General features: G+C 37.6%; 1 long non-coding RNA gene and 1 other non-coding gene across 5 annotated transcripts in view; both read left to right on the forward strand.

Moving 5' to 3' along the window:
* LOC102122308 (uncharacterized) overlaps window positions 1-25,512 on the forward strand; it is an 86,864-nt gene extending 61,352 nt beyond the window's left edge. For 2 of the 4 annotated variants that reach the window (XR_010586940.1, XR_012434986.1), the window contains exons 2-4: window positions 4,656-4,758; window positions 19,841-20,041; window positions 23,294-25,512. This is a non-coding gene — a long non-coding RNA (uncharacterized lncRNA). Of the gene's footprint in view, window positions 1-4,655; window positions 4,759-9,465; window positions 9,548-19,840; window positions 20,042-23,293 lie in introns of those variants that run through there. The other 2 variants (XR_012434987.1, XR_012434988.1) reach the window with 2 other exon arrangements.
* On the forward strand, window positions 10,225-10,335 carry LOC123573760 (U6 spliceosomal RNA). The gene has a single exon (XR_006698494.1). It is a non-coding gene; the product is annotated as a U6 spliceosomal RNA (small nuclear RNA).
* Window positions 25,513-27,847: the final 2,335 nt, after the last annotated feature.

Here is a 27,847-nt window from a genome sequence, read left to right on the forward strand (position 1 = left end):
TCTTTCCTGCTTTTCATGTTTCCTGTCCTTTCCCTGTTGCATTCCAGCATTCTCTCTTGGATAGTATACTCAAATTATGACTGTCTGTGCATTATTCTGGTTCTTCTAAGTGGAGGAGGCAGGCATGAAATCCTTCTAGTCAGCCATTTTAAACCTCCTCCTCTATTTTTAAACTTGAGGAACCTCCATACTGTTTTCCATAATGGCTATACTAATTTACATTCCCACCAACAATGTACAAAGTTTCCTATCTCTCCATATCTTCACCAACAACTATCTTTTGTCTTTTTGGTAATAGCCATTCTAGCAGATGTGAGGTGATAGCTTATTGTGGTTTTAATTTGCATTTCCCTGATGATTAGTGATACTGAATATTTTTCATATACCTTTTGGCCATCTGTATGTCTTCTCTTGAGAAGTGTCTAGTCAGGTCCTCTACTTATTAATTAGGTAATTTGTTTTTATGCAATGTTTTTATGCTTTTTGATTTGAGTTCCTTACATATTCTGGATATTAATCCCTTATAAAATGTATTACTTGCAAATATGTTCTCCTATTTCATTTTCTCTTCCCTCTGTTGTTTCCTTAGCTATGCAGAAGCTTTTTAGTTTGGTATAATCCCATTTGTCTATTATTGCTTTCCTTGCCTATGCTTTTGGGTCATATTTAAGAAATCATTACCCAGGCCAATGTCACAGAGTTTTCCCCTATATGTTCTGCTAGTATTATTACATGTTCAAATCTTACATCTAAATCTTTAATCCATTTTGAGTTGATTTTTGTGTACAGTGAGATAAGGGACCATTTTTATTCTGCATATAGCTATACAGTTTTATCAACACTATCTACTGAAGAGACTGTCCTTTTCCCACTGCGTTTTCTTGGCATCTTTGTCAAAAATCAAATGGCCATATATATGTGGATTTATTTCTGGGCTCTCTACTCTGTTCCATTGGTTCACGTGTCTGTTTTTATGCCAGTACCATGCTGTTTCGATTACTATACTATTTTGAAGGCAAGTAGTACAATGCCTCCAGCTTTGTTCTTTTTGCTGCCAAAGTGTTTTTCATTAAAAATTTTCCTTGCAAGTGGAAAACATGATATAGGAAGAGAAAACACTTCTACAGCCAGAATGTTAGACAGTGTTACTTATTCTTGAAATTAATTCTTTTGAGCCATGTTCCTCAGAAAATGATATGTGGTCTTAACATGAACACAGGAATAGCCTCATGGTAAAGAAGTCTGCTATGAATGATTGTTTTAGAGCTCTTGAAACTTCCAGGTTCCTGGAGACAAGGGCTTATCATAAAATAGCTCATTTCAAGGCTGAAAATAAGAGAAATATTTAGTAGTAATATATTGTAATCTCATAGTCTGTTTCTTACCTGTCAGATGCACAAGTAGAATGACCATCCAGAGTATCTTTTAGTTGAATGTTAATCTTCCTCTAAAAAAAGAAAATAGAGTGACTATCTTTTCCCATCATACACACGTGAGTATTGCATATAATCAAATTGCTTTTCCACTCTCTGGAAAACACAGTACCCATGTAAAGAATATCAACACTGGAAGCAAAACAGTTGGACTTACAATATTGTGAACTCTCTAAAACCAGAAGCATTCAGCAGGAGCTGGAGTTTCAAGTGCTAAAATGGAAATATAAAATCTTCCTGAGACAGGATACATTGCCAGATTTCTTCAAATCTCAGCTTGAAATTTTTAATTATTATGTTTAGATTTTCTCAAAGCCATTCTGTGAATTATGATTATTTGATAACTGAAGGTTGATGTCCTTGCTTAGGTACACAGCAGCCCCACCTTTATTTTTTTAACAAGTCTCCTCTCTTTCTTCTAGTCCCAACTCCTCAAGACACTGACTACTACTTACTCAAACCAGGGGCTGATAAAACTAGTTAACTTTCCCCTCAATACCCAGCATGCTGTAAGCAATTGGATAAAATCTAATTACCTGCCTTATAAGTGAAACTTTTAAATCTATTTGTGTACTTCCTCCCAGTGTATCAGGCAGTGGATCCATAGAAGGTTAAAGAAATACTAGGAAACACTAATAAAACTTAAGAAGAAAGCATTCTTTGCTTTCATTGAGCTGAGAGGAAACTAGACGTCTTCTAGTCCCACCCCTCCATGCTAGTAATAAGGAAACTAAGTTGCACAACACCACACAGCTTGTTCAAGGCAGAGCTGAAACAAGAACCTGACGTCCAACCCCAAGTTCAGTTTTCACTAACACATGCACCTTGACTTCGCTTGAATTTCCTCCTTTTGATTGATAAAGAGTGAAAGTACTGGTGGCCTAATTTTATAAGAAACCACTGGAAATTCTTGAGAAAACTGGTTTACTGGTTCACAATTGACAGATTTAATTTAGGGAGGAGAAGAAAAGATGCTTCAAAGGCACGGCAATTACTGGACTAACACATGGCTGTGCACATTCATGGGGACATAGGAGTGCAGCAGATCAGTGAGGGAGAAAGTACAGGAATAAAATAATAAACAGCCTCTGCTAAACCATGGGAAAAACCCATATTTACAGAGTGGGAGGAGGGTGAATAACATTAATTGCCACTCTGGGCTTCTTCCCCAAAGTACTCTAGGACTGGTTTTTCAAGTGTAAAGAAAGAGACTAGACAAGCTAAAACCGCCTGTGGCATATTTTCTTGTTATATAGATATAAACACACACGTGATTTGTGCCTTGGCCTCACACCCTGCTCACTGCAGACTAGTTCCTGTTCCCTGGTCTCTATTCAAAGAATACAGACCATGCAGGATGTCAGTAGAAGAGGAAACTCTGTACACTGTTGGTGGGAATGTAAATTAGTATAGCCATTATGGAAAACAGTATGGAGTTCCTCAAAGTTAAAAGTACAAGTTTACCTACATAACAAACCTGCACATGTACCCCTGAACTTAAAATAAATGTTAAAAAAAAAAAATAGGCCATGTGAGGTTGCTCACACCTGTAATCCCAGTATTTTGGAGGCCGAGGCAGGTGGATCACCTGAGGTCATGAGTTTGAGACCAGCCTGGGCAACATGGCAAAACCTCGTCTCTACTAAAAATACAAAAATTAGCTAGGCGTGGTGGTAGGTGCCTATAATCCCAGGTAGTCAGAAGGCTGGGGCAGGAGAATCACTTGAACCCAGGGGGCAGAGTTTGCAGTGAGTCAAGATCCCGCCACTGCACTCCAGCCTGGGCAAAAGAGCGAAACTCCATCTCAAAAAAAAAAATTAAAAATTGAAAATATGTACCCATTTGTGAAGTTTTAAAAATCAAATATATATTTTAAAAGAGTTTAAACATTGTTTTCAGGTTTTTTAAAGCTTTATTCTGATTAATTCACACTGAATAGAAAACGAATAAGCTTCCAAGAGAAGAGGCCCCCTTAAATTCATTTTTTTCATCAAGAAGAATAACTGTGCTTTTGTCCAATTGCCCTGAATAATATCTGATATTAATCTGAAATATTTTCTCAGCTGTGAATTTGGATAGGTAGATATAATCCATTAAAATTATCATATGTACAGATAAAGTTATGATATTGGAAAATCAATGAACCTAGTCATTCTCCTGCCTTCCCTAAACAACTTACCTGAGTTAAAATCATTCTTTCCACCCCCTTAAACTCAGTACATGTAAAATATTTAACACTTTTTTTTTGTTCTGCTGGACAATGATTACATTTACATAGGGAATAGTATGTAATAAGATGAGGAAACTTAAGTCCAAGAAAAGGTCAATAATATAATATTATGGAACTTGTTCTATAGAATAAATTAGGTCAACTTATTAAATTATAAATTAAATGGAAGAGACAACCCACTAAGAAATTAACATGTAGGAAAGTGTTATAAATCCTAGAATATCAGAAATAAGTTTTCTCAAAAATCAAAAATTTTATATCATGAATTTGGGAGTTCTGCATCCTTATAAACATACCCTGTGTCCCAAGCCTCTCCCTCACTAGTATTTACAGAACAAGTTGTGTGTACCTTTCACATAAGAGCCTCTCAAGTATTTGAAAATGGTGACTGGATGCTCCAGTTAGTTCACTCTTTTGCAGGCCAATGCCTCATTCGTTTAACTATTCCTCACGCAGATCTCCTTACCCCCTGGTTTCTCCCCACTGAATTCCTGAGATGTCTATGTCTTTTTCTAAACTCATGCTCTGCAGAAGTAAAAATGATACTTTAAATGAAGTTCAACCAAAACTAAGGAAAAAAAACTATAGCCCGCTTCATTTTTGTATTACATCTTTATTGATGCTAATTTTCTATTGTGTTTTTTCAAATCCAAGTCCTATTCTTAACTGATTGCTGATGTTCTCTATTAATAACCTCAAGACCTTCTCACAGGTGCTACAGCTAAGCCAATGGCCCAGCCCTATGCTTACACATTGATTTTGTTTGTTTTTACATGATGTTAGTTCCCTTCAACTCATTGTCAGAGTGGCTTAGATATGGCGAAAGGAAAGTCCATAGAACCAAATCCTACGCAAAATTCACTGAAGAAAATATAATACAGTTTTCAAGCACTTAAACTTTAATGTTCATCCTTCAAGAAGCTTTCAGAAAGTTTATATGATTATTTAAATATCAAAGGGATATTTACAAAATGACTCTTTTGTCTTCACAGAAAATGTCTAAAATCATCATGGGATATCACTGAAAAGGTTTCAAAACAAAGCCATGATCTCTAGAAATGTGTCCTTGATGGGTGGGTCTTCATTTGATGCGCGGTGAGTAACTGGTGTTTTTATCATGCCAAAAATTCAGGATCCATGGGTACCTTTTTCTACTTTTCATCAGGAGGCAAAATTCATACTGCATTTTACATGTAGAAAGGAGTTTGGCCAGATGAATAGAATGGAAGTTTTTCTAAGCAGGACCAAGCTTTCATGATCTCAGACAGCATCTCAAATGGTTTGAATGACTAGGCAGAACCAGCCTGTGAGATCGTGAGGGAACAGCGTTGCTTAACCAACAATCCAAGTAGACAGACAGGCCAAAAGTAAAGTGTGGTAAGAAAAAGGGGGAGAGCAATTTCAGGTGAGAAAAATAATAGCTGCAAAATGATAAAGTTACAGAGTGAAGAGATTTAGGAAGAGATGGTAGTAGAAAGAATAGATGATGATTTACAAAAGGGGTGGGGTAAATCATAGAAAATTGCTAGAGAAGAATAGAATAATAAAGGTTATAGTACCTAAGAATGTCTGTTTCCTAGGTGAAGAGTATGTACTATTGACTTAATATGAAATTAAGAAATATTTTACTTTCAGAAATTGAGGCTAAGTGAGCCAAGGAAAAGGTCATCCATCAAGAACAAAGCAGGATTTCTCAACCGTGGCAGGACATTAGGATCATCTGTAGAACTTTAAAAGATTGTTTAATTTTTTTCATTTGGTTTCCTTTATAGTTGATTTTGTTTAACTTTGCCAGTGAAATTTAAAAAAAAAAATGCTTTTTTTTTTTTTTAGTTAAAAGCTTAACTCAGAGTCATTACTAGACCTGTGGAAAATCACTGCTAGTTTTAGCAAATTTTTCTGGAGGGTTTGAACTTCAAGACGTCTTTTTTTTTGGCAACCTTCTTATAATTTTCATTTTGAAATTTTTATGTCATTGCACAGCAAAATGTTGCTTCAGTATTTCTATCCTGAATCAACACTAATTACCAATTCAAATGCTCTCCCTCATTGAGAAAGACATACTAATTTCAAGATCTACATGGCTAAACAGTGTTTCAAGTTCAAGTTTCCCACCACTATCAACAGACTGTAGAAAATAGAAAAATACTGAAAGAAAATTAATGGTTTCCAGGAAAAGCATGACATTCAGAAAAAAATAAGATGCTTTGCATGCAAATATTCTTGCTAAAAAATATAATTTTTCAGAAAAATTATACCTTTGCCACCACATATCTGATGATGTAGAATTCATAGTAAGCATTAAAAAGACACTAAAATGTAAATATCAAGGATTTCCATTTGCAATCCTAAGGTACAGGTAAAATTGTTTCTAGAATACTCCCATTTTCAAAAGAAAGGACCCAAACAGCCAGATATTTTCTTATATCAAACATTTTTAAATTTTTTCTTTTTATACTTGTGAAACATACCCTTCATGCATAAAACTGAAGAAATTCCTGATTAGTTGATTCTGAATGTTAACCTATAGATTAAAATAAATACATTTCAGCATTGTAGTACAGTGAGAAGGGGAACAGGTATAGAGTTTGAATATAAAAATAGAACACAAAATTCAGCCTAATGAATAAATGTGAAACAGGTCATTGTTTTCTGAATCACTAAATTTTGTCATCATTTACAAGCTAAACAGGCCATCCTTTACTTGATACTATGTAGATTGTGTATCCCCAGTGACTTTTAAATAAAGAGCAAGTTAGATTCATTTGGTTGAGCATCTTCTTGTCCTCACTGAGCATGAACTCCCTCTGCTCATGGGCACCTCATTATCATACAGCTCAACTTTTGTTCCTGTTTCTCTTTTTGCCCTGATTATTTTCCTACTTCACTAAACCTAACTATCTTTCTTTCAAGTATCACGTCTTCCATGCAGCTCTTCCAAACTGCCAAACTCTCTTTTCCTCTCTCTTGATCTTAGTAGAATCACAAAGCCACACCCAATGGGAAAGGAAAGTGGAAAAGCAGCTCTACTGGTGGGTTAGATATGTTTGTTGTTTTATGTTCATCCTGGCAATCACACCTGATGACAACACGAACATTGTCTGGTGCCTGATAGCTAGTCTCTTGCAGAGAAAATAAAGAGAACTATTGCCTATGTGCTGACTATCTACAGATACTTCCCACATGTCATAAGTAATGCACACAAGACCTGTTGGCTAGGGGCCATCCCTTAGAGGATGTCTTTATGTTGTATCTTACTAAGTCCCCCATTACAAATCAGAAGGAGCATCAAGATGTCTCAATCTCCTGCAGAAAAGAAAGGGTCAACATACCCTAAAATCATTGTCATTGGCAAACTTTCTCAAAATTCAATTAGTCACCATAAGATCATACCACATCACAAACCGGTTATGTGAGAATGCATATTATGGCATAGGCATGTCCAGACAGCATGATACTTAGAATCAGACTTTCCCAGGCACCCTACAGAGATTTGGTTTTCTATGTCAAAAATGAATAAAACACATCTGCTTTAAAATTCTTCCAGACTAAAATACTATTAGTGTAGCATCTATCAAATCTGAGAAAAATAACAGATACCACATAGTTGATAGACATATTAACCATTTATGCTCTAGGAATCTATTTATTCATGTTCCTGACTCTTACATTCTAGAAAGCAGTATACTCAGTCCTTATAGTCTCTAACATTAAATTTACATTTTATTGTTTGATCCTCAACTTCTCAAAACACACTCCCAAGAAATCACTTTTGAAGTCGACTACCACAATTGCTGTAAATTAGTAAGCTGGTTTACTCACTGCTCCAACAACAACTGTGAGGTAAGTTTGGAGCTGAATAAAAGAAACTATCACAACACTCATTTTTGCAGACCTTTTTTCTTCGACCCTGATTATCTGTTTACATTTAGCTCAGTTGTTTAAAGTTACTTGTAATTATAAGTTTCCTTATTGCCTATGATAGTCATTATATATGTAAATTTAATAAATGCTCAGCACTACTATGTTTATGTAACTGAAGTAATTATTTGTTTATTCTCTGCAACTCCATAAAAGGAAACATTCTAACATGCAAATCTTACTATATCACTCCCTGGCTAAAAATCGTCCCATGACTGCAACTAGATCCAGAATTAAGTACAAGTTTCTAAGTGTACTTGGCCACTGCATTTATAAAAGTATGCAGAGCTCCTGTCTTTCTTTCCTGCTCTCTCAAGAAAGTTCTACCTCTAGACCTATTCTGGATCTTTTAGGATGTAGTTATTAGGAGGTTAGACAAATAAATGACCAGAGAATGAGAAAGACTTGGAGACATTAAGTAAACTTAATAAAGAGATAGATAAGTGAAAAGGAAAGAGAGGGAGAAGGGAAAAGATGAGAGCTGGATGTCAAGAAAATACTGAAGGATTAAGAGTTTACAGAGGTAGTTTTTGGGTGTTAGAAAATAGGAGGAATAGAAAACAGAAATTGGATAGAGGAAAGTGATGATTTTTATATTTTTTGAAAAGTACAGTTAAGATTAGAGTTGCTTGATGATTTTTTGATTACTCAGACTCGGCTTTTTTAGAGGCCCCCCTCCATAAAGAAACTGGGCTACACGGGACTGTGGGATCTATTAGGATTAGAGAAGTAAAATGCCCTGATCTTTTTCTCATTTGGCCACCAGGAATGCACTAATCTTTTTTTCAGTGTTAACCCACCACACTCACTCTGGCTCCAATACTTGCCGACAGTTTGCAGAGGCCACCATGTTTATTCTCATATCCAGGTCACTGCATTTGTCAAATATTGCTCTGTCTACCTAGAGCACTCACAGTCACTTCCTCTTTTAACACTAAAGTCTACAGTTTCTTCCACAATCAGCTTAGTTATTCTACAGGAAGATTTACTCCTACCTCTCTTACATTCTCAGTTAAGATCTAATAGATACAAATACAGAGAACAGAGAAAGTACATGTCAGCTTTATCAGTCTGCTTACTTCAGACCCTTTCATTACCCTGAGCTTCATGAAAGCAAGATGGTAAAGAGCAATAAAACAAACAAACAACAACAACAACAAACCAACCAACAGAAAATGATTCATAAAGAAGCTAGTTTCTGGTTTATAGTAAAATCACTGGGATTTGTATTACCAACAAGTCTTTGAAAATGGTAGGGTGTCTATAAAATCGTCAAGAAACCAATCTTCTTAAAAGTAAACTCCCAAAACAAAAATGCAAGGAAAACAAAGCTTTGATTACACAAATATCTGAAATTTCGTTACCTGAAATTGATTATAAACAGACCTCCAGAAATGATGGTGGTATGGTAGCAGATATCCAAAATCCTTGCTAGAAACTTCCTAAGATTTCCTAAGCCAAATCCCAGAGGAAAAATAAGAATAGAGAAAATTATACAAAGTTCACATTGGTTGAAGTCCAGTGGTAAATAATGTATCTATTCTAGTTAAGCAGAAACTTATTTTACAGTCATTAGGAAGCTGAATAAACAAATGCCAAACTGAGTTTTCAGATATGACTGAAAATCACACTAAGCTATGAATAAAATCGCTGCTCTATAATCAAAAAACCTACCTGCAAAACTTGACAGCCACCACCCCATGATCAGGACACAACCACCAAATTGGGTATGCAGGATAGCATTTGCCAGCAGAACCAGAAGAATGGCCTGAACCTCACTTCTTTCTTCCAAACCTTATGTAAGTGCATTTGTATAGTGAACGTGAATCACATTTAGTCCCCTATCTTAGAGATTCAAGGAATTAATGTTCTGTTTTCCAGCTCTTCTACACAGAAAGACACACAAGAAAGACAGAAAGAAAGAAAGACAGAAAGAAAGACAGAAAGACAGAAAGACAGAAAGGAAGGAAGGAAGGAAGGAAGGAAGGAAGGAAGGAAGGAAGGAAGGAAGGAAGGAAGGAAGGAAGGAAGGAAAGGAAAGGAAAGAGAAAAGAAGGAAAAGAAAAGAAAGACAAAAGAAAGAAAGAAAGAAAGAAAGAAAGAAAGAAAGAAAGAAAGAAAGAAAGAAAGAAAGAAAGACAGACAGACAGACAGACAGACAGACATCAGTCCACCAGATAATTCACACCATGTGGATGCCTCCTCGACAAGGCATAGTAAAAGCCTGAGGAGATTTTCACTTAGGAATAACGCAAATGAGATTAGTTTGGAGGAACTAATCAGGAACATACCCATGATACTCCTTCCCCCAAAGTAGTAAAGGAATATGGGAAAGAAAAACAACAAAACACACACATACCTCTAAAGTAGAGGGAACAGGGGTAGAGATGAGGTTTGCACCACTCAACGTGGTATTCTATCACCAGAATATACAAGGGCTATGCTATGTTATTAAGAATCCTGGCCACACCAAATGGAAAATCTACAATAAAATGTTTTCTGATCTGGCTTATAATTTATGTGGCAAACTGGTCCCTACTGGAAGTACACTCTCCTAGAATATAAAAGCATTCTACATTCCTACTAACATTGTAGGACTGGCCCTGGTGACATTATATACCCGGACTATAATAAATATGAGTGCTAATACATATTAGCGTAGCACATAACACTAAAATTGGAATGATACAGAGATTAGAATGGCTCTTCTGCAAGGATGACACACAAATTTGTGAAGTGTCCTCTGAGGAGGGTAGGAGAGACAGTCTTGAGTCCCTGAGGTCATACATGTCCCATTTCCTGTCACCAGTTGTTTGGTATGGAGAGATAATCCTTGTACTTTGAGGAGGGAGAGTGCAGCAACAGGGTGACTTTATATTTAACTCAATGCTGCACTATCACAGTGGAGAGTAAAGTGGTGCTGGGCTTAGCCAGTGCCTGCACATGGAGATAGCATGTGGACCAGACCCAGTCAGAGGGGAATTGTCTATACTAACAGTCAAAACTTGAGTTACTTGGCAAGTCTCACCACTGTGGGCCAAAGTGTTCCAGGATTTTAGATAAACTGGCAAGGCAGTCTAAGGCCCAAGGACTGCAATTCCTAGGCAACTCCTGGTGCTAGGTTGGGCTCAGAGCTATTGTATTAGCGTGGCACATGACTTGGGGAGACACCAGCCAGGACAGCTAAGGATTGCTTGCACCACCCTTCCCTCAGCCCCAAACAGTGCAGCTTGTGGGAATGAAAGTAACACCTTCCTTCTGCTTAATGTAAGAGTAAAGAGTAAAAAGGACTTTGTTTTGCATCTTGTACACCAGCTCAGCCACAGTAGGATAGGGCACTGGGCAGAGTGTTGAGACCCTACTCCAGGGCCTAGCTCCAAGACAACATTTCTAGACACACCCTGGGCCAGAAGGAAACCCACTGCCTTGAAGGCAAGGACCCAGTCCTGGAAGGTTTCATCACCTGCAAACTAATGTGCCTTTGGGCCCTGAATAACCAGCAGCAATACCCAGGTAGTATGCCATGGTACTTGGGCTCTTAGATATGCTGAATTCAGGTGTGCCCACGTACATTATCTGGTGTGGTGGCAACAGTGAGACACTCCTTCTGCTTGAGAAAAGCAGAGGAAAACATAAAGAGAACTTTTTCTTACATCTTAGGTACTAGCTTGACCACAGTGGGGTAGAGCACCAAGCAGACTCTTGGGGTCCCCTATTCCAGGCCTTGGCTCTTGGATAGCATTTCTGAATATCCTCAGAGGGGAGGAAGATAGGAAGAAAAAAAAGAAGGAAGAGAAGATCACAAAACAAGAAAACAAATGACAAAATGGCAAGAGTAAGTTCTTAATAACTTGAATGTAAATGAACTAAACCCTCCAATAAAAAGATATAGAGTGACTAAATGGATAAAAAGACGAGACTGAATGATCTGTTGCCTACAAGAATCACACCTTCACTTACACACACATAGACTGAAAATAAAAGGATGGAAAAATAGTATTTCATGTCAGTGGAAACCAAAAAAGAGCAGAAGTCACTATACATAAATCAGACAAAATAGAATTCAAGACAAAATCTGTAAGAAGAGACAAAGAAGGTCACTATATAATGATAAAGGGGTCAGTTGAGCAAGAGGATGTAAGAATTATAAATATATGTGCAGCCAACAGTGGAACACTCAGATATATAAAGCAAATATTATTAGCACTAAAGAGAGAAAGAGATCCTAATATGATAGTAGCTAGAGACTTCAACACCAAACTTTCAGCATTGGTCTGAAATTTCAGAGAGAAAATCAACAAAGAAACATCAGAATTATCTGTATTACAGATCAAATGGACCTAATAGAGATTTACAGAACATTTCATCCAACGACTGCAGAATCCACATTTTTTTTCTTAGCACATGGACCATTCTCAAAGATAGACCATATATTAGGTCATGAAACAAGTCTTAAAAGCATTAAAAAAAAAAAAAAAAGAAAAAACCCTGATATAACATCAGCATCTTCTTTGACCACAATGGAAAAAAAAAACAGAAGTTAATAACATGAGGAATTTTGGAAACTCTAGAAACACATGGGAATTGAACACTACACTCTTGAATAAGCAGTGGGTCAATGGAGAAATTAAGAAGAAAATTTATAAATTTTTTGAAACAAATAATAATGGAAACACAACATACCAAAACCTATAGGATATTGCAAAAGCAATACTAAGAGGGAAGTTTATAGCTACTACATTAAAAGCAAAGAAAAACTTCAAATAACAACCTAACAATACATCTTAAAGACCTTGAAAAGCAAAAGCAAACTAAACCCAAAATTAGTAAAAGAAAATAACAAGGATCAATGTCCTTTGCAGGGACATGGATGAAGCTGGAAGTCATTATCCTCAGCAAACTAACCATAGGAACAGAAAACCAAACACCGCACATTGTAACTTACAAGCAGGAGCTGAACAATGAAAACACATGGACACAGGGAGGGGAACAATATACACTGGGGCCTGTGACAGAGAGGTGTGGGTCCGGGGAAGGAGAACATCAGGATAAATAGCTAATGCATACGAGGCTTAACACCTACGTGATGGGTTGATAGGTGCAGCAAACCATGATGGCACATGTTTACCTATGTAACAAACCTGCATGTCCTGCACTTGTATCCTGGAACTTAAAATTAAAATTAAATTAAACTAAAAAAGAAGAAGTGTAAATGGTTTTCAGGGTCTGGAGTGGTAGGTAGAAAGGAGGAGTGACTACTAATGGGTATGGAGTTTCTTTTTAGGGTGATGACAATGACTCTGAACTAGATAGTAGTGATGGTTGTACAACATTGTGAATATGCTAAAAATCACTGAATTATACAATTGAAAAGGGTGAATTTTATAATACATTATCATAATAAAATTGTTATAAAAATGAAAATAATAAAGATCAGAGCAGAAATAAATAAAATTGAAATGAAGAAAATACAAAAGATCAATGAAACACAAGTTTTTTAAAAAATAAAATTGACAAACCTTTAGCCAGACTAAGAAAAAAACAGATAATCAACGTGAACAAAAATCAGAGATGAAAAAGGAGACATTTCAGTCAATACCATAGAAATTCCAAGGATCATTAGTGGCTACCATGAATAACTATATGCCAATAAATTGGAAAATCTAGAAGAAATAGATAAATTCCTTGACACATACAACCTATCAAGATTAAACCATGAAGAAATTTAAAAAAAAAAAACAGAATGAACCAATAACAAGTAATGAGATTGAAGCCATAATAATAAATCTCCTTTTAAAATTTTTAAAATTATTAACATTGGGAGGCCAAGGTGGGCAGATCATGAGGTCAAGAGATTGAGACCATCCTGGCTAACATGGTGAAACCCTGTCTCTACTAAAAATACAAAAAATTAGCCGGGCGTGGTGGCAGGAGCCTGTAGTCCCAGCTACTCGGGAGGCTGAGGCAGGAGAATGGCGTGAACCTGGGAGGTGTAGCTTGCAGTGAGCCAAGATGGCACCACTGCACACCAGCCTGGGCAACAAAACCAGACTCCATTTCAAAAAAAAAAATTAAACAACAAAAAAAAAAGACTTAAAAAAAAAAAAATCTCTTAGCAAAGAAAAGCCCAGGTCCCAATGCCTTCACTGCTGAATTCTACCAAACATTTAAAGAAAAATTAATACCAATCCTACTCAAACTCTCCCAAAAAGTAGGTGAGAAGGGAATACTTTCAAACTTATTCTACAAGGCCAGTATTACCCTGATGCAAAACCAGATAAATACACATTGGAAAAAAATAAAAAAATAAAACTACAGGCCAATATCCCTGATGAAAATAGATGCAAAAATCCTCAACAAAATATTTGCAACAATACAATGAAAAGATCATTCATTACAACCAAGTGGGATTTATCCCAGAGATGCAAGGATGGTTCCACATACATAAATAAATCATCATGATACATCATATCAACAGAATAAAAAAACAAAAACCATATGAGCATTTTAATTAATGCTGAAAAGGCTTTGATAAAATTCAACATCCCTTCATGCTAAAAAAAAAACCCTCAAAAAACTGGGTATAGAAGGAAAGTAACTCAACATAATAAAAACCATATATAACAGACCTATAAATAGTATCACACTGAATGGAGAAAAATAGAAAGCCTTTTCTCTAAGATCTGGAACATGACAAGTATGCTCACTTTCATCACTATTATTCAACATAGCACTGGAAGTCCTAGCTAGAGTAACCAGACAAGAGAAAGAAATAAAGTGCATCCAGGTTGGAAAGAAAGAAGTCAAATCATCATTGTTTGCAGATGATACAATCTTATATTTGGGAAAACATAAAGACCGCACCAAAAAAAAAAAAAAAAAAAACTATTATAACTATTAAATTCAATAAAGTTGCAAAATATGAAATCAACATACAAATATCAGTAGCAATTCTATATGCCAGCAATGAACAATCTAAAAAAGAAATCATAAAGGTAATCCCATTTACAATAGGCACAAATAAAATTAAATACCTAGAAATTAACCAAATATAATCACAATTATAGAACATGAAAGAAATCAAAGAGAACACAACAAAATGGAAAAGTATTCCGTGTTCATGGATCAGAACAATCAATACTGTCAAAATGTCCTAACAATCCAAAGAATTCTACAGATTCAATGCAATCCCTATCAAAATACCAGCGACATTATTCACAAAAATAGAAAAAAAAAATCCTAAAGTTTATATGGAACCAGAACACCCAGAAAAACCACAGCTATCCTAAGCAAAAAGAACAAAACTGGAGGAATCACATTACCTGGTTTAAATTATACAGCCGGGCGCGGCGGCTCAAGCCTGTAATCCCAGCACTTTGGGAGGCCAAGACGGGTGGATCACGAGGTCAGGAGATCGAGACCATCCTGGCTAACACGGTGAAACCCCATCTCTACTAAAAAAAAATACAAAAAACTAGCCGGGCGAGGTGGTGGGCGCCTGTAGTCCCAGCTACTCGGGAGGCTGAGGCAGGAGAATGGTGTAAACCCGGGAGGCGGAGCTTTCAGTGAGCTGAGATCCGGCCACTGCACTCCAGCCTGAGTGACAGAGCGAGACTCCGTCTCAAAAAAAATAAATAAATAAATAAAAAATAAATAAATAAATAAATAAATTATACTACAGAGCTCTTGTAACCAAAATGGCATGGTACTGGCATAAAAACAGTCACATAGAACAATGGAACAGAACAGAGAACCCCAAAACAAATCCACACACCTACAGTGAACTCATTTTGGACAAAGGTGCCAAGAATGTACACCGGGAAAAAGACAGTCTCTTCAATAAATGATGCTGGAAAAACTGGTTATCCATACACATGAGAATGAAACTAGACCCCTGTCTCTTGCCATATGCAAAAATCAAATCAAAATGGATGAGACACTTGAATCTAAGACCTCCAACTATGAAACTACTACAGGAAAACGTTTGGGAAGCTCTCTAGGACATGGCTCTGGGCAAAAATTTAAGTATACACCACAAGCACAGGTAATCAAAGCAAAAATGGACCAATGGGATCACATCAAGTTAAAAATATTCTGCACGGTGAAGGATACAATCAAAGTGAAGAGACAACTCACAGAATGGGAGAAAATATTTACAAACTATGCACCTGACAAGGGATTAATAACAAGGAGCTCAAACAACTCCATAGAAAAAATCTAATTTTCTAACTTGATTAAAAATGGGCAAGTCTAACCTAATTAAAAATCTAACCTGATTAACTTGACTAAAATCTAACATGATTAATCTAGCCTGATCAAAAATGGGCAAAAGATTTGAATAGACATGTCTCAAAAGAAGACATACAAATGGCAAACAGGCATATGAAAAAGTGATCAACATGGATAATCATTGAGAAATGCAAATCAAAACTACAATGAGCTATCATCTCACCCCAGTTAAAATGGCTTTTATCCAAAAGACAGGCAATAACTCTGGCAAAGATGTGAAGAAAAGGGAACTCTCATATACTGTTGATGAGAATGTAAATTATTATAACCACTGTGAAATACAATTTGAAGGTTTCTCAAAAAACTAAAAATAGAACTATGATTCAGCAATCCCACTGCTAGGTTTATACCTAAAAGAAAGGAAATCAGTATATCAAAGAGAAATCTCCATCCCCATGCTTGTTGCAGCACTGTTCATAATAGCTAAGATTTGAAAGCAACTTAACTGTCTATCAACAGATGAATGGATAAAGAAAATGTGGTACTTATATACAATGGAGTACTATTCAGTCATAAAAAAGAATGAGATCCTGCCATTTGCAACAACATGGATGGAACTGGAGATCATTATGTTATGTAAAATAAGCCACACACAGAAAGATAAACACTTCATGTTCTCACTCATTTGTGAGATCTGAAAATCAAAGCATTTGAATTCATGGAAATAGAAAGTAAAAGGATGGTTACCAGGAGATGGGAAGAGTAGTGAGGTGGGGGGTAGGAAGGTGGGGACAGTTAATGGGTACAAAAAAAAGAGTTAAAAGAATGAACAAGACCAAGTATTTGATCGCTTAACATGGTGACTATAGTCAATAATGAATAAATTGTACAGTTTAAATGATAATAAGAATACAATTGGATGGTTTGTAACACAAAGGATAAATGCTTGAGAGGATAGATACCCTATTTTCTATGATGTGATTATTATGCATTGCATGCCTGCATCAAAATATCTTATGTACCCCATAAATATATACACACAATATGTAACCACAAAAATTAAAAACTGAAAAAAGAAAGAAATATGGTTCTAAGAAAGTAATTTCAAAACCCAAACAAACTGTTGGGACCAAGTTCTCTAGTGGGTATATTTATCTTCCTCCCTACTCCCCCTGAGGCTGGTATATGACTGGCAATTTAACTGAATGACTGGCACTTTAACTGAATTTATTCAGCTAAACATCTTAAGATCTAAAAGAAGAGTCCAACAATAGCCATGCAAGTACTTTCTACTTAGAGGAAACGGAAGGCAAGTACAGATCTATTCTAGTCGGTAATGAACATATAAGGAGAAGCCTACAAACTAGCACAGGGAACTCAACTATCATCTGTATCACCCACAGGGAAATTAAAACAAATTAATGAGACAAGAGATAATGACAATATACAAGATCAGAGATGAAAAGAGCACTAATAACAAAAAAGAAAACAAATAAAGCAATCGTAGCATTTTCAATGGCACCAGAAACAGCAAAGATGAAATTCCATTACAGAAAACCAACTGCAGATCATCTTTCAGAACTAGATAGAACAAGGGTGAATAAAGTAGATAAAACATTTGAGAAACACAAACAGCTAGAAGACAGAATTTTTTAATGTTCCCAACACAAAATAAGAGGTGATGGATACACTAATTACCCTGAATTAATCATTACACATCGTATACATGTATTGAAATATCACTTTATATCCATCCAAGAATGTCATGCCCACCATCATGTAAACATAATATAATTAACTATATATCCATCCAAGAATGTCATGCCCACCATCATGTAAACATAATGTAATTAACTATATATCCATCCAAGAATGTCATGCCCACCATCATGTAAACATAATATAATTAAAGTTATTTTAAAGTTCTGTAAAACATTTGTATGTTCATTTACTCTCTCTCTCTCTATATATATATACACACACACACACACACACACATATATATATAAAATATATATATACTAGATCCTGAACAAAACTCAGGATATAACAACAAAAATAAAAGAGCTGAGCAACAGTGGGAAGGAAAGTATAGAAGTCATGGTGACTGCTAAATATGTAATATGTGCATAATATGTACAATTATGTATCAATTAAAAATAAATTTAAGGGCCAAGCACAGTGGCTAACGCCTACAATCCCTGCACTTTGGGAGGTTGAGGGGAGCGGATCACAAGGTCAGGAGTTAGAGACCAGCCTGACCAACAGACCAGCATCTCCAGTATGGTGAAGCCCCATCTCTACTAAAAATACAAAAATTAGCCGGTTGTGGTGGTGGGTGCCTGTAATCCCAGCTACTTGGGAGGCTGAGGCAGGAGAATTGCTTGAACCCAGGAGGTGGAGGTTGCAGTGAGCCCAGATTGTGCCATTACTCTCCAGCCTGGGTGACAGAGTGAGACTCTGATTCAAAAATAAAAATAAAAAATAAAAATAAAAACATTTGAATTATAGATGAATAACTGGCACTTATCTATACTGATTATAGATCAAAAACTGGTATTCATTTAATCAATGTTTTTGAATATATATGGCTTAAAACAAAATATAGAATGTACAAAGATATTAAAAGAAAATTGCCCTAAACTGAGAAAAGATTTAAGCAGATAAAAAAAAAGCTCATGATATACTAAGAAAAATAAGGAAAAGTAGCCAACATTGTTACATCATGGTAAAATATGGGGGTGGGGGGAGACAAAGAAGAAAAATGAAGCTAGTCTTGAGCTTCTCAATGAATATGTTAGATGACAGAAAATAATGAGACAATTTTTATTGAAATCTTAGAGAAAATGTGAACCAAGATGTCCATACTGAAAGAAGTAACTCATATGTAAGGGCTAACCAGTCTCAGATATATGTCCTCAAATTCTTGCATACCACTCTTGCAACCGTCCTGAAAAAAGTACTTGAAATATTTCAAACAACCAACAATGCAAAATATAGAGCTGAAAAGTAGGCAAGTCGTGATATAAAAGACCATCAGGTGGTAAGTCACACAATACTTGTCCAAAACTAGCTGTGAAAACGAGAGCTTTAATATAGTTTCACACAAGGACTGGAGTACGTGATTGTCAGTTTGGTTCAGTGGACTAGTACAACAGTTTCTGTAAAGACAAAGTTAATTTCCAGCCATCCTTGTATGCAATTGGTCAGATTTAGGTTACATGGCGATCTCTAACTACAGGGCAAGCTAGGAAAGTATTTGTCACTTTTAAGCTCTATGATGGACAGATGATCCCTGAAAGCAGGAAAAAGGGGAAGTAAATGATTATTAAGTAGTCAATCAAGAATATCATGCCCACCATCGTGTAAATATATAACTAACTATAAAGTTATTGTAAAGTTCTGCAAAATATTTGTGTTAGTTTTTAAAAGAAAAAAGATATACTATCGTTAAGAAATATATACTATATGCTGACAAAACTCAGGATACACCAACAAAAATAAAAGAGCTGGGCAGGGTTGGGAAGGAGAGTATAGAGGTCATGGTGACTGCTGAAACTCTTATGAATAAAACAGTCCCTCCTCTTGAGTTCTCTTTTCCTTGCTGATAAGGAAAGCTAGATAGACCTAAACACTAATCCTCACATTTGGGAATGGTTCACCTACAGGAACGGCTATCCATCTAGATAACATCCAAGAACCACCCTGAGAGTTCAGAGTGTCCCTGACTCCCACCCTCACTCTTCTTCAGGCTGCACCAAAACCAAATTATCGCTTCTTTAAGTAATTCGGACATTGAGCTTACATTGTTTGTCAGTGTTATTCACAAATACTACCAGCAAGGGAGGAAGTGAAGTCTAGGGCTTATCCACCCTTTGCTAACTCCAAGGAGAGAAAGTATCAGGAAGAACAGTAGACCAAGAACAAGGCCAATCCAGCAGAACTCCCATGTGGAGAGAAAGTATTGTTTGATTTAAAGAAAAAAAAGAAAAAACCTAATAGTAGTACAAAAACGCCTGATTTGCAGGTTCTGACTGAACCAGAGGAAGAAGGAAGCTACCTGAATTAGAAAGAATGTTGCAGTTCCAATTACAGAGCCTATCCCATGGGAAGACAAAAAGGCAGCTGGTTGAACTGACACAGAACAGCCCCAGGAAAGTAAAGGAGGAAGTATTCCATTCCAGCCAAGCTGGCGCTGGTCTCCTCACCTACTGAAAACTCTTCTCTGGTACTTACTCCCCACTCCCGCCCTCTGCCTACCTCTGTTTTCAAGTGTGAAAACTTACAGATGCTATTGGAGACTCTTAAACTCATGTTCCTAACTGAACTGAGTCCTTCATCCTGCCCTTACCGCTCCATTTCCACAAGGGCTCCTTTCTACTGTGGAACATCAGTTCTCTCCTCTAAACCTCCATTAAGATAAGGAGTTGAGAAAAGGAAGGGAATAAGAGTAAGATTTTAGTGGAGTCATGAAGAGAGCCCATGAATTTTATCCATTATTTTTTAGTCTTTGCCCAATATAAGAGATTTTATCTTATTTTTTGAAGGGAAAAAGACTTCATACCACCTTTTAATCTAAACTCCCAACATCTTTTCTTCCATGACTCATTCTCCCTTAAAACCAATACACCAATCTGGTAACATCTGGGACACAAGGGCACCTGCCTGAGCTTTAGCAGAGCCCGGAGATAGAAGACGGAACAGAGCATGAAGAATTAGGGTCCCTTTCTAGAGCTTTTGAGAGAGATTGATGGACCAAGACAGACATCAAAAGAGGGCTTCAGTCAAAAGGACTAAGCCGGAAGACAAAATATCCAATGTCTGGAGATGTTTTCCAGGGTAGAAAGTGAGAAGGAGTCTAACAATACTCACTTCGGGGCCCTAGGGCATCAAGATAGGGATGTAAAATCTTTGGGAATTGTTGTGGAAAGAGATCCCAGTAGCTGCTCCCTCCAGAGAGATCCCACTCCAGCTCAGTGTGGACACTGAGGAGACATCAAAGGAGCCACAGAGGACTGGGGGCATCTGCATCCCAGAGACCATGTTGTAAGCCCCTCTTTGCTTGTCTCTTAGCCCAGAAGGATAGCAGCTGCAATAAGGTGCTCTCTCTGCTTTACAGTGTGTTTGCCCATAGGCAAAAGGGGTTGGGGCCTCCTTCAACTTCTGCTCTGCCTCCAGGAAGTAGGAACCTTGGAGGTGAGCTGATAGCATCCCTCTAGAACTAAGCTGCCTCTGCACAAAGCAGTCCCCAGTGACTGAAGTCCCTGCCTTACAGCCTGAGCATAGAGAAGCCCCTTCATATCTCTCACCTGGAAGCACCACTGTTGCCAGTCAATGAAGTCCCAACCTTCTATATCTCCTGCTGCAGCTGGACGAGCTCCTTGTCATGGTCATGGTCCTTGATGCTGATGCTGGTTCTGTTGCCTGGCCTAGGACAGGCCAGTGGGAGTTCATGTGAGGATGTAGAGTTCATGCGAGGAGGGTTTCTAGCCTCTAGCTCCCAGGGCTGTGTGTTTCATAAGAAAAGCACTGGTCCCAGCTCTTACCCACACAGGGAACCATCCGAGTCTCTGAGTACTCATATTTCCTTCTTGAGGCAACTCTAGTGCTTCCACAAGGCACCACAGTCCACAGATTTGGCCCCCTGGGTTCTCTGGTTGGTAAAAGAGGAGGGAAAATTGAGCCTGCTCTCAATAAAGAAATGTCATCAAGCCTGCAGTTTTGGAGGACCGAAGTAGACAACCTTTAGAATGTAGATTGTTACCTAGCTGTCTTGTGCTAAGCAGGGTAAGTTTCTGGAGAAAAGAAAATATCACTAGCTACTCTCATGAACAGTTGAAAAAGACCTGTTTGTGTGGCAGGAGCCTGGCCTGAGGTTTAATCCTGTTTCTACCACATAAAAATTCACAGTAGGTCTGATGAGAGGCAGCTCAAGAGTTCAGCTACATCCCTGTTTAGCTGTTTCGCATAGTCAACAACTTCTTGAGTTCCTCATTTTCCTTGGAAACTGCTGCTATCTGCTTCTCAAAGTTTCTCACCACCATCTAGAACAACTCACTTCTTTTCTACCAAATGGAGCAGACAGGTGAGAGAAGAGAATAGTTACAAAACTAACCCAAGCATGCTAGCTCTGTTTTTCCATGCTTTTACTCTCTGGCCTCCCTCCTACCTACACACAGGCATCCCCATATTACTTGCTTTGAGCTTTGCCAATTTTACCTGTGGGCTGGCTCCTATCTAACACTTCAGGTCATTGAGAATGTCAGCCTGTGGGTGGGAAAAGAGGAGAGGGAGGATGAATAGTGAGGAAGACTATTCCGGAAGACAAAATATCCAATGTCTGGAGATGTTTTCCAGGGTAGAAAGTGAGAAGGAGTCTAACAATACTCACTTTGGGGCCCTAGGACATCAAGATAGGGATGTAAAATCTTTGGGAAGAATTGTGGAAAGAGAATCCCAGTAGCTGCTCCCTCCAGAGAGATCCCACTCCAGCTCATTGTGGACACTGAGGAGACATCAAAAGAGCCACAGAGGAGCTGGGGGCATCTGGAAACGCCTCCCTCAACCCTCCTGATACTCACTTCCCAGGCAGCTCCTGTATCATCTGCTATCTCCTGCATTTGCTGCCCCCACTCCTTGAACTTCTGCAGCTCCCTGTCCTTCCTCTTCAGCTCATAGTCACACCGCACCTTCTGGCTGATTAACTAGTCTTGCAAACACTTCATCTGGTAGAGTAGAGGGGGTCATTAAACAGGAAAGGCACATGCAGGACCCACAGAGGCACCAGCAAGGAGAAATAAATCAGACCCTATGCATGAATAAAAAGAACAAGATCTTCCACAAACAAGTGAAGCAGTCGTAGCCATGGGAGGCATGACATCCATCCCTGCCCCTTAAAGCCAAGGCCTGCTACTCTAACTCTTGCCAAGCTGGGCCCGGGCCACACCACAGCTGGTTGGTCTGTTCCTGGCCTGTACAGCAGCATCATTGCTCACATGTTTGCATCTGGGCCTAGAGTAGGGCAGGAAAGGGAAGCCATTCTCCCAAGATAGTGGTTCTTAAACATTATTGGGCATCAGTATCACCTGGAAGGCTTGTTAAATCACACATTGCAGAGCTCACAGAGTTTCTGATTCAGCAGGTCTGAAGAAGGCCCTGGAATCTCCAATGCTACCAAGTACCCAGGTGATGCTGATGTGCTGATGCAGAGACCACAATTTGAGAACTGCTGCTCTAAGCCTTACCGTGGCTACTTTTAGCCTTCCCATCCTCACTCTTCTAGAGTCTGAGCAGCCTTTAATGGCAGGAAATGACTCTGGGCACCTACCTTCTTTACATGCCCATTTTATCTTATCCTAAACCTTCAGGGAATGATAAGACAGATGCCCATCACCCTCAGAGACCCCTCTGTAGAATGGTTAAGAATGCATTGGATCTGTAACAGAGATCTGGGTTCAAGTCTTGACTCTTCTACTTACAGGTTAGCACCACAGCAAGTTACTAACTGTGGAACCTCTGCTGCCTCATCCATGAAATGGGTATAAAGTCCTGCCTCCTAGGTAATACATGCCAATTGCTTTATCTCGTGCCAAGCACTAGTGTATGACTAAATATTGTGAGTTTATTGTTAGAAAAATCTTTTCAGGCAGATTTATTTGCCTCAGTCTTCTCTTTATTTAATCTATCCAACAGTCCCATCATGTGTGACTCAGCCCTCAAGCCCTATCTTTAATACTTGTTGACTCTTTCTGCTTTCAGTGCTCAAATTACAGTCTCTCTCCTAAACTATTGCAAGTCTCCTAAATTCTTTTTTAAACCCCTCTTTGCCAAATTCACTTTCCACTCTAGCATCCCAGGCCTCTTGCTAAAGCACAGCTAGCATTATGACACAACTCTGCACTGAAAACCTTCAAGGACTTCCCAATATGGTCAGTCTTTCCTCACTATGAGCAAATGAGTGGGGAAGCACTGGTTAGAGGGAGTGTCTCTCTGCCCTCTCCAGCAAGATCTGCTGATATCCTATTTTCTTTTAGGAGCAGATGTTAAAAGGCCCTTTCCTCCTTCTGATGCCCTAATATGCATTTTCTCTCCTTCCCTAAATTTTCATAGTACTTTGTATTCTATCAGTATTATAATAGTGTTCCTTAAATTATAGAGCTGCATGTCACTCTTTAGCCTGGGAGGTCTCTAAAGCCAGGAACCTCTTTATATCCCCTAGAACTCAAACACCATGTTATTGATTCACTTATTTAATAAACAGTGATTCTAAAACTACTTCAGAAAGTATTTTGACATATTTGAGATTCACAGTGTTTTCTCCTCATCGTAAAAACCATCCTCCAGCTTTTTAAGCTCCCTTGTTTTCATTTGGTGCTTTTCATGTTCTGCAGTCACCTTCTAGAAGTCTGAACAAAAACACAAAGAATGGGCATTTTGGTTCCTGTGCAACTCTCAAAATAGAGTTCATTTTACCAGCCCTGGACCAGAGGGGAGCCCACCTCCCTGAAAGATGAGTCTCAGGCCTGGCAACATTCACCACAAACTGACGAAAGAGCCTTTGGGCCTTGAGTGAATATCAGTGGTAGCCTGGCAGTATGTTCCATGAACCTGTGGCCACAGGGTAAGGCCCTTCTGCCTGTGAAAAGGGGAGGAAAGAATGGGAAGGACTGTCTTGTGGTTTGAGGGCCAGCTCAACCACAGTAGAATAGAACACTGGGCAGATTTCTAAGGTTTTTTACTCCAGTCTCTGGCTCCCACATGGCATCTCTGGATCTACCTGGACTCTGGGAGAACTCACCGCCCTGAAGGGAAGGGCACAAGCCTGACTAGCTTTGCCCCTTGCTGATTATAGAGCTCTAGGGCCTTGAGTGAACATAGGCAGTAGCCAGGGAGTGGTTACAGTGCGCCTTGGGTGAGTCGAGTCCCTGCACAGTCCCAGTGGTGGTGGCCATAGGGGTACTTGTATCACCCCACCTGCAGCTCCAAATGGCTCAGTGCAGAGAGACTCCATTTGGGATAAAATAAGGGAAAAGAGCAAGAGTCTCTCCCTGGTACTCAGATAATTCTTCCAGATCCCTTATTCAAGACGATCAAGGCAGTACCTCTATGAGTCTGCAGGAACTACAGTGTTACTGGGCTTGAGGTACCCACTAATGCAAATCTGGCTTAGATCACAATACTCAAGGCCTTTTAAATACCTGGAAATCCTTCCCAAGGTGGACAAGTGCAACCAAGCCCAGACTGTGAAGACTACAATAAATACCTTACTCTCCAATGCCCAGACACAGAAGAACATTCCCAAGTATCAAGACTACCCAAGAAAACATGACCTCACCAAATGAACCAAATAAAGCACTAGGGAGCAATCCTGGAGAAACAACGATATGTGACCTTCAAACAATGCAAAACAGAGATAGGTGACCTTCAGAGAATTCAAAATAGCTATCTTGAGGAAACTCAAAGAAATCCAAGATAACACAGAGAGGGGATTTAGAATTATATCAGATAAATTTAATGAAGAGATTGAAATAATTTAAAATAATCAAGCAGAAAATCTGGAGCTGAAAAATGCAAGTGGCATACTGGAGAACACATCAGAGTCTTTTAATAGCAGAACTGATAAACCAGAGAAAAGCAGAGAGCTTGAAAACAGGCTATTTGAAAATACACAGTCGGGGAGACAAGCCAAACAAATAAAAATCAATGATGCATACCTACAGGATACAGAAAATAGCCTCAAAAGGACAAAATTTAAGAGTTATTGGCTTTAGAGAGGAGTTAGAGAAAGAGATAGGTATGGAATATTTATTCAAAAGTATAATAACAGAGAACCTCCCAAACCTAAAGATACCAATATCCAAGTACAAGAAGATCATAGAACACCAAGCAGATTTAACCCAAAGAAGATTCATTCAAGGCATTTAATAATGAAACTCCCAAAGGTCAAGGATAAAGAAATAATCCTAACAGAAGCAAGATAAAATAAACAAATAATATAAAATGTAGCTCCAATACATCAGACATCAGACTTTTCCATGGAAATCTCACAGGCTAGCAGAAAGTGGTGTGACATATTTAAAATTATGAAGAAAAAATATTTTACCATAGAATAGTATCTATGGTGAAAATATCCTTTAAATACGAAGAATAAATAAAATCTTGGCCAGACAAACAAAAGTTGAGGGATTTCATGACCACCAGGCCTGTCCTACACAAAATGCTAAAGGGAGTTTTTCAATCAGAAATAAAAGGATATTAATGAGCAATAGGAAATCAACTGAAGGTACAACACTCACTGGTAATGGTAAATGCACAGAAAAATACAGAATATTATAACACTGTAACTGTGGTGTGTGAAGTACGTTTATCTTAAGTAGAAAGACTAAATGATGAGTCAAATAAAATAACTACAACAACTTTAAAGGACATAGATAGTATACAAAAATTAAACAGAAACAAGAAAAAGTTTAAAAGTAGAAGGATGAAGTTAAAGCATAGAGTTATTAGTTGTCCTTTTGCTTGTTATTTCATTTATGCAAGCAGTTTTGGGTTGTGAGATAGTATTTGCAAGTCTCATGGTGACCTCAAATCAAAAAACATACCACATATATTCACAAAAATTAAAGAGCAAGAAATTAAATCATACCACCAAAGAAAATCACCTTGACTAAAAGGAAGACAGGAGAGAAGAAAAAAAGGAAGAGAAGAACAAAAAACAAACAGGAAACAAATGACAAATTGGCAAAAGTAGGTCAGTCCTTATTTGTCAATTATAACAATGAATGTAAATTAACTAAACTCTCCAATCAAAAGACACCAAATGGTTGAATAGAGAGAAAAATAAGAGCCATTGATCTGTTGCCTACAAGTATCACACCTTCAGCTATAAAGACACACATAAGCTGAAAATAAAGCAATTGAAAAAGCTACTCCATGACAATGGAAACCAAAAAAATCAGGAATTGCTATACTTATATCAGAAAAAAAAATAGATTTCAAGACAAAACTATAAGAAGGGAACAAGCAGTCCTTTGTATAAAGGGTTCAATCCAGCAAGAGAATATTGTAACTATATTGTAATATATAACTGTAAATATATATGCACCCAACACTGTAGCACCCAGATATACAAAGTATATTAAACTAGTAAGAGAGATAGATCCCAATACAATAATAGCTGGAGACTTCAATACCACTCTTTGAGCATTCAACAGATCTTCCACACGAAAATCAACAAAGAAACATTGGACTGAATCTGCACTATAGATCAAATGGACCTAATAGTGATTTACAGAACAGTTCATCCAATGGCTGCAGAATACACATTCTTTTCCTCAGCACATGGACCATTCTCAAGGACAAGTCATATGTTAGGTCACAAAACAATTCTTAAAACATTCAAAAAAATGAAATTATATTAAGCATCTTCTCTGACCACAATGGAATAAAACTAGAAGTCACTAAAAAGAAGAATTTGGGAAACTATAAAAACACATGGAAATTAAATAATATGCTCCTGAATAACCCAGGGGGTCAATGAAGGAAATTGAAAAATGTACTTAAACAAATGACAACAGAAACACAACATACTAAAACATATGGGATACAACAAAAGCAGTACTAAGTAGGAAGTTCATAATTTATAATCACCTAGATGAAAAACAAAGAAAAATTTGAAATACAAAACCTAACAGTGTGTCTTAAATAACTAGAAACGCAAGAGCAAACCAACCCAAAATTAGTACCAAAGAAGTAATAAATATCAGAACAGAAATAAAATTGAAATGAAGAAAACAATACAAAGGATCAAGAAAACAAAAAGTTGGTTTTTCAAAAGTTAAACAAAATTGACAAACCTTCAGCCAGACTAAGCAAAAAAAGAGAAAATACCCAAATAAAAATAAGAGATGAAAAAGGCAACATTGCAACTGATACAACAGTAAGTCAAAGGATCATTACTGGCTACTATGAGCAACTGTATGTGAAACTGGAAAATCTAAAAGAAATGGATAAATTCCTAAACACATACAACCTA

Source organism: Macaca fascicularis, chromosome 5, assembly GCF_037993035.2.
Source record: "Macaca fascicularis isolate 582-1 chromosome 5, T2T-MFA8v1.1".
In the NCBI taxonomy this organism is placed as follows: domain Eukaryota; kingdom Metazoa; phylum Chordata; class Mammalia; order Primates; family Cercopithecidae; genus Macaca; species Macaca fascicularis.